The sequence below is a fragment of the Leucopleurus acutus genome (genome assembly GCF_964270905.1).
Source record: "Leucopleurus acutus genome assembly, chromosome: 3".
Lineage (NCBI taxonomy): Eukaryota > Metazoa > Chordata > Mammalia > Artiodactyla > Delphinidae > Leucopleurus > Leucopleurus acutus.
In genome coordinates this window covers 23,504,640-23,511,510 of record NC_139145.1, presented here as the reverse complement: position 1 = coordinate 23,511,510, position 6,871 = coordinate 23,504,640, and positions in this window count along the sequence as shown.

The following is a 6,871-nucleotide window of genomic DNA, read 5'->3' as shown; positions in this document are numbered from 1 at the left end:
TGCTGCATGTAAACTCTTTGTTGCATTAGCTCTTGTTCGTGACATCATGTCTGGAGGCAGGGTCTGGTAGACTTACATGTGGAATTGGAGACTTAAATTTCAAATCTGCCTCTGTCTGGTTGAGTGGCTTTAGGGTTCTCGTAACCTCTACAAAGTTGAGTTTCTGGGTCTGAAACCTAAGGACAGAGGTTATCGTAATCCATTTGGACTGCTATAACAAAATACCAGAGCCTGGGTAGCTTATGAACAACAGAAATTTATTTCTCATAGTTCTGGAGGTTGGAAGTCTAAGATCAGGGTGCGAGCAGATTCACAGTCCGGTGAGTCTCCTCTTCCTGGGTCACAGTTGGCGTGTTTTCTCTGTAACCTCCCATGGCAGAAAGGTCGAGGGACCTCTGCGGGGTCTCTTTTATGAGGGCACTAATTTTGTTCATGAGGGCTCTACCCTCATGACCTTATCACCTCCCAAATGCCACACCTCCTGATACCATCACTTTGGGGGTTAGGATTTCAACATATGAATTTTGGGGGAGGCAAATGTTAAATCTATAGCAGAGGTACTTTCCCCATAGGATGGGGGAGAGGGAAAGTATGTAAGCACCTGTCATAGGGCCTGGTGTGGAGCAGGTGCCCCATACAGATGTTACTACAAAATATTGAGTATAGTTCCCTGTGCCATAGAGGAGATCCTTCTATCTATTCTATGCCTTCTTTGAATGACCGTAGCACTTGTTGTATCATTTTTATGTCTGTTATTGCTTTGTGACTGAAAACGAAAAATTTCTTTTTGTCCATGTCCTGGCCCTTACATAAAAATGTGTTCATTTATCTATTTCATATTTATTGACTACATCTTAGACACCGTGTTAACTGCTGGTTCTAGATGTTAGTAAAATATAGACCTTCCTGCTCAAAGGGTCACAGTATTTGTGGGAAAACAAAAAAATGAACAACTATGTCTCAAAGAGCTTTGTACTTCCCAAAGAGAACACACCTCGTAGGTACAATAAATACATGTATCATATGTAAATGTATAAATAGTTAATGGGATTATACACCTGAGATAACTGCTTTTCGATTCTGACGAAATGATGATTATATTTCACCAGGAGGTCAATACCACTCTGAGAATGAGGGCTTAACCCCCGACTTGACTCACTGCATCGCTTTCCTATATAAAAATACACAAGTCTGTACATACGCTCTAGAAAAGGGCTTATCTGGCATGAATTTCAGATAGCAAGAAGAAAACTTCAAGGGGTTCAGAGAAGCATCCAGAAGCTCAGATGATTGTCTGGCACTAATACAACTTGCTTGACAGGGAAATAGAGCTGTAAATCTCACAAAATCAGATGATCTTTCAAGAATTTCAAAACCTCCTGCTATTAATTGGAAATCCTAGAAGAATAGCTTCTTTTAAAATGTACTGATAATATGCTTTACAGCTTAATATTCAGAAGCCTATGTTTTGGCTAAGTGAGCTTCAGGAAGGAAGGAAATTTGCGGTTTACCTCCACTTACTTTGGAACCGCTGGTTCCAAACATCTACTTCTATGCACAGTCATCTTATCGCTGTAAAATGGAGGCAACTCTAAGACAACAGAGTTACAGAGATGTTGCACAGCTCCATGTGTCATTGTCGTCATTTGTTTCAGAATACCAATAACATCTAAGCGACTAATGAAAGAGTGCTATATTATTTGGGGTCATCTAGTGCAGCTCTGTCAAAGTGAAGAAAAGGGACCTAGAATGACTATAATTTTCCCAAGAGGACACAATTATTTTATGGTAAATCTGGGACAAGAACCCTGATCTCTTGGATCCCATTCCATTGTTCTTTCATTGGGTTCTGAACAACCCAGAGAAATAAAGAGAAATAAAACTCCTGTGTGCTGTGTCACTGGTACAGGACATGGCAAGATTGGAATTGGAGCACTACATATTAAGAGGTATCTGAGAAATTCTTCAAACTAATTGAGATATATACCAGGTACATAGAAAACAGTATATTTTATGATGATTCTGTGCAATGAACAGAACTGGTAACACACACTGGAAGGTGAATTCTCATTTTCTGGCACCTTGAAAACGCCCCCTCAACATACACGTTTAAAATAAACATTTGAACTGGGTCATATTTAATTCTGCATGCTCTTGTAAGTCAGCAAAATATTCCATATATCATTTAAGTTGTCATTCACTTTTTAACTTGACTTTCAATTTCTAAAAGTCTTTCCAAACATAAAACAGAGGTGGGAAAATGGTATATGGGAAGCTGCAGAGATGAAATAAGCTTATTTCATTAGGCATAAGGATGAATATCCAAACAACTTCTTCATGGCTGAAAGTGTGCAAATCTACTGTCTTCATTTTGTAGTCAAGGCTTCCGGAAAAATATGCTAATGGATTCCTTATTACCCAAATGCCCCATATCAGTTTCAGTAGGTATCATTATATATTATGGAAATTTTTCTCAGTGACAGTGAAAGACACCCTGACTGAACATCCCCCTGCCCATGACACAGAGATGATGGTCTCAAGCTATCTTGAAGGCACTGGAGCCCACACTATCCGTTACTAATATTAATGGAGGATAAAACTTCATATTCTGTTTGCTCTATATTTGTTCAATCACTTCTTCCCTTCATTAAACTGGATGGCCCATAATTGAGTCTGTAGTGTGTCTATCATTGGAAACTGAACAAAGTTTTGTTGGTTTTATTAATGTCATATGTTCCTAGGGAGGGTCTATTCAATAACTAAGTCTAGTTTCACAGTTACAAATAAATTATGATGTAACTTTGAATAAATTAAGTTCATCATAAAGGAAGGATACTGAGAGTTGCTACTACTCTTTCCTTGCGGGGCTCTCGTAAGGTGCTAATTAAAGTAACAGAGGTGTATATGTATGCATATATTTTCAATGATATTTGTACAGACTTAAAAAGAACTCTACAGAATGCATTATAAAAACCTTAATGCTGTGTGTCCCTAGTTCCCAGCTCTCTCATTAGAACTACTTAAATGAACACAATCTTATCTGTTAGGATAGCTATCAGAGTACTCCAAATACTACTTCTTGCAGTACCCTGTCCCAACCATTTGCCATCCTCTTCCCATTAGTCCTCAAGTCAGAAGCCCCGAAGATCTGTTCATTAATTTATGAACACATTTCTTCATCCAGCCAAGAAAATTGATTGATCCCTTACCAAATTTCAGGCACCATTCTTCAGTATGATTTATAGGCATGTTCAGGAAACACAGCAGTGATTAACACAGATGAATATAGTCTCTCTTGAGCTGAGTGGGGAGACAAAAGTAAATAAGCAAATATAAAATCATAAGTATAGGGCTTCCCCGGTGGCGCAGTGGTTGAAAGTCCCCCTGCCGATGCAGGGGACACGGGTTCGTGCCCCAGTCCGGGAAGATGCCACATGCCGCGGAGCGGCTGGGCCCGTGAGCCATGGCCGCTGAGCCTGCGCGTCCGGAGCCTGTGCTCCGCATTGGGAGAGGCCACAACAGTGAGAGGCCCGCGTACCGCCAAAAAAAAAAAGCTATGAAAACAAAACCTATGGATGGAGACCTACATGAAAGATGGAAGAGTGTAATAATGGCCAGAGTACATTACTGTGGCAGAAGCAGCAGCCCTTAAGGAGGACAACTTTATAAATTACAAATTGGATTTAAATAGACAGGGAATTGAAAGTGGAGACATTATTTTCTGCAGAAGATGATGGACAGGGGAGAACAAAGAAAATAAAACTGAGATTGTTAGCAAAATACAATGCTAAGCATGTAAGTTAGGACTGAGTCCTTAACTTTCATTTTTATTAATGAGTGGGTGAGTATAGATTACTGACTACACACAACCAAGCCTGGGAACACATTTTATATTTATGATCTTTGTGCCTAAAACTAGATTCACCTGCAATTTAATATGACACTAGGACAATGACTGGCCAAGTTTTAGATTAATCACTCTTACACAAAGATTTTTCATTCATATAATCTCAAACAAATACTGCGTCACCAATTAAGTTCCAGATCCTATGCACTCTGGCTGAAGATAGAAATATCTTGCAAGCCCAGCGTCACTTTCCTCTTTCTCTGGTAACAAATCACACTTTCTATTATGACAATGGCCCCAGTTATCGGCCCAGGAATAAACACTTGACTCAGGAAGAGCCAATTAAAGCCCTCCTTTACAGTTGATCGAGAGCTTGAAGGTTAGAGTATTTCAATCTTATGAAATTTTTGTAAAACAAAATTATTTCAAAATCTACTAATTATTCTTTAAGTTCTAGAAACTGCATTCTGTGACTAAGAGGACAATTTATTTGCCGTCGGTTCTGCTCTGCCCACTTTATGTTTCTGTTATTGTGAGATAAAGGCAGTGGGGAATGGCAAACCAATTCTGATTCATTCAACACATGAGTGCTTCTTAGGTACAAAACACCATTCTGAACATTGTCCGAGGTAAAAAGATAAATAATACCTAGCCCCTTACCCTCAAGGATCTTCCAGCTTAGCAAGGGAAATAAAACATGCACACAGATGACTGCAACAAAAAGAAGATAATGATTGCTGCCAGACATTTGGGGAGAATGAGTAGAGCAAAGAGAGAACACAGAATAAGGCAACATTCAACAGTCAGCCAAGAACTATTTGTTGAGCAATTGCAAGCTGTGACCTGGAAATGGAAGAGGAGAACATAGATCTTCACATGGGCAGGTGAAAAATCAAGTGTTATTACTTGTAACACAGCTCTTCAAATATATTTTTTGGCACCAAGTGCCTACTAAATAGCCTTAAATTAAAAACTAAATAAGGATACAGTCTCTATCAAATATAGCCTCAGGTACTGATGCCTAAATACTAGGATCACAGTATTTGTGTTCCCAAGGATGCCTTTCTATTGCTTTGCTTCTTTCCCCCTTTCCAAATTAGCTAATGCTGCCTTACCAGGATATCTATTTCACTTGTTCCAGCCTTTTTGATCCAATGTATTGAATAGCAGAATAGGTGAGTTACAAGAGCATATTTTGACTTCAAACAACAGAAATAAAATACTATATAATTGAAAAAAAAGAGGCAATCTTTCAGGCACATGTGGATCCAGGAGTTCACATGTTCTAACCAGGTCCCTTTCTCTCTTCCCCACCCCTTCTTCTCTCTGCCTTTTCTCCTCTCTGGTAGTTCTCATTATGGGATTCAAATATTTCCCTGTTTATGTGGGAGCTTCTGGCACAGGTGCAGGCTTATACCCTCGCAGCTCCAGGGCTGGCTGGAAGGGGCGGGCGCATCACAGCATAAGGTTGCACAAGGTGTGCACTTATATAGCAGGGCACCACATCTATGAGTGATTGATGATCACATTGTACACAGGGGTAGCTTCGCATAGTTTTTACATCACTTTTCTTGAAGATGGCAGTAAAATGGTATGTTTTTACAAAATCAAATAGTGTAACATTGTCCAAAAGATGTACATAAAGCATTTAGAGGAAGGAGGCTCCTTTTTCTTTTAACTCCGGCACGGATTGTCTATTGGACAGTGGTAACCCTATGTCATCAACCTCGTTACTTCAGCAGAAGTCCAGGGATTAGCCCTGCATAACTCTTGTTAGCCTCTATTCCCTTCCTTGAACACTGTAGCAAGAAGGTTGTTTTCCTCCTCAAACCTTAAGTGTTGAAACCTGGAGGAGGGGCATGTCTGAAAAGAAAATGATGGACTGGACTCTCCCTAGAAGGAAGATAAATGGGTGGTCAATAAGAAAAAAAATAAAATCCTCTGTACCAGGAAATGTTTGGAGTGTTGTTTGGGTATCAAAAAACGGGTGCCCTACACATAAAGCAACAAAGGATATTGGTCTAAAAAGAACACCATAGTCCAAGGTGCATGACCTATTTCAACAGAGGATTTGAAAGTTAAAAGTTAACCTGTAAAACATTCAATTCAATTTCATCATTTTACAGATGGGCAAAGTAAAACTCAGGCACAGGAACAGAAGTGCCAAGGTCATACAGGTGGTTGGTGGAAGAGACAACCAACTTCCCAACTTCTGACTTTTTAGGTGTGTGTGTGTGTGTGTGTTGTGTTGTTTATGTACAAGGACATTTTTCTTTAGTACACTAACATTACAACAGAAAGTATAGTCTTGTTTTGGTTTTCTCTGCGCCCTCAATTCTGTATAAGACAGTTTCGCTGCCCTCCAACAGAAAGGCTCAGCAAGAGTAGAGACCACCATAAGCAGTACACGTGGGCACCAAGGGCAGATACATTGCCCTTCCTTGTGTAGGAACTAGGGCCACTTGTTGCTTTAATGGGCCAAGTTTGGGCTGGACCTACAGGAGGGGACACCTTTGAAAAACAGCTTCCTAACTGCACTACAACCTGCTCTGGCATCCTGGTTCCACTCCCCAAACCCCCCAAATCTTCAGCCAGAAAAAAAAAAAAAGAAGAATGGATCACTGGATCGATGGGGAGATTTCTGTTTGCTCCTCCTACTGCCACCTCTTTCTTGCTATTTCCTGCCCGAGGAAACCTGACATCAGCCCAAAAGCATCTCTGGAAATGGGTAGGAGGGAGCCTTACACCTGTCAGCGCCAGAGAAGAAAGGGCGCTCTGTAGAGTTCTCAGTTGTTCCATCTCTTGCGATGAAAGGAAGAAAAGGAGCGAATCCGCCACAGATTTACTGGAGACCAGGGTTACTTCATCCGGCTCCGGCCACAGTAACCCCTGAAGACCAAAGATGCATTTCCATTCCCAGCATTTCTTGTTGGCGTCTTTCCCTACAGGCTAGCCCAGTGCCTGGCCCCAGAGAAGTCTCTGCATAAAGGTTCTTTAGGTCATAAATCAGGCTCCTGTGTGTAT